This window comes from Anneissia japonica, unplaced genomic scaffold (genome assembly GCF_011630105.1).
Source record: "Anneissia japonica isolate Jap-2015-1 unplaced genomic scaffold, ASM1163010v1 scaffold287685_len94617_cov150, whole genome shotgun sequence".
NCBI lineage: Eukaryota > Metazoa > Echinodermata > Crinoidea > Comatulida > Comatulidae > Anneissia > Anneissia japonica.
In genome coordinates, this window is record NW_022743673.1 from 70426 (window position 1) to 71771 (window position 1346).

Below are 1346 nucleotides of genomic sequence, written 5' to 3' on the forward strand. Positions count from 1 at the left end.
ACGACTGAACCAAAACCTGAAGAGATTCCCTCAAAAATTGCCGACACTAGAGGAGCTAAACCCAGCATTCTCGTAGGCTAAATACTTCTCAAAGCTAGACGCCAAAGCAGGTTATTGGTCTGTCCACCTTGCAAAGAAATCACAGGAACTAACCACGTTCCGAACGCTATTTGGAAGATACTGTTTCCAACGGCTGCCATTCGGTCTATCAGTGAGCCAAGATGTGTTTCAACAACATATGGATCGAATAATCAATCAGGTGGATGGCTGTGTCTGCATCGCAGACGACATCGCAGTGATCGGTCGCTCCGAGGAAGAGCATGACAGAAACCTACACAACCTTCAAGAGACAGCCAGGGGTGAAGGGCTAGTCTTCAACAGTAATAAGTGTACATTTAAAACTGATCATATCAAATTCTTTTGATACATTTACTCCAGAGACGGGATATCTCCTGATCCAAGAAAAATCGAAGATGTTCATGCTATGCTTGTTCCATGAGACAAAGACGATCTTCAGAGATGACTTGGACAGAGAAAGCATCGCCACTGAGAGATCTTCTGAAAAAAGACACTCCATTCTTGTGGCACGAAGATCACCAACACGTTCTAGATGAGATAAAGAAGGTAATCACAGCAGAAGCTTGCCTACAGTACTACAATCAAAACAAAGCAACTATCTTAGAAGTAGACGCATCCCAGAAGGGCCTTGGAGCCTGTATTTTACAAAACGGCGAAGCAGTCGCATTTGCATAGAAAAGTCTCTCAGCTCACCAGCACAAGCAAACTACTCTAACATAGAACGTGAGACACTAACTCTCTTATTTAGCATCAACAGATTCCATACATATCTGTTTGGAAAAGAATTCTTGGTGGAAACCTATCACAAGCTATTAGAGATGATCTGGAAGAAGCCACTTGCAAGTGCACCTCCACGCCTACAGAGACTATTATCAAAATACAAGGATATGATTGCACTATCAATATAAGCAAGGAAGCTTAATGGTATTATCGGACACCATAAGCAGACTGCCAAACCCAAGCAAAACACAAGATGTACCGATCGAGCTCCAGGTTGACGATATTGAAGACACACTTAATACTGACCTAATGAGCTTTGCAACCAGCAAGCAAGAGGAACTACAAAAAGAGACCTCAAGCGACTAAGTGTTACAGGCACTATGGCAAATTGTAATTGCTGGATGGCCAGAGAAAATAAAGCAAGTTCCGGAAGACATAAGAGTGTTCTGGCCGCGATTTTTTATTCTGTACGAAACATTTGCATGAAACTCCACTCGGGTTGTTTCGACTGACTCGACTCGAAAATCGCAATTCTGGAGGTCAAAAGG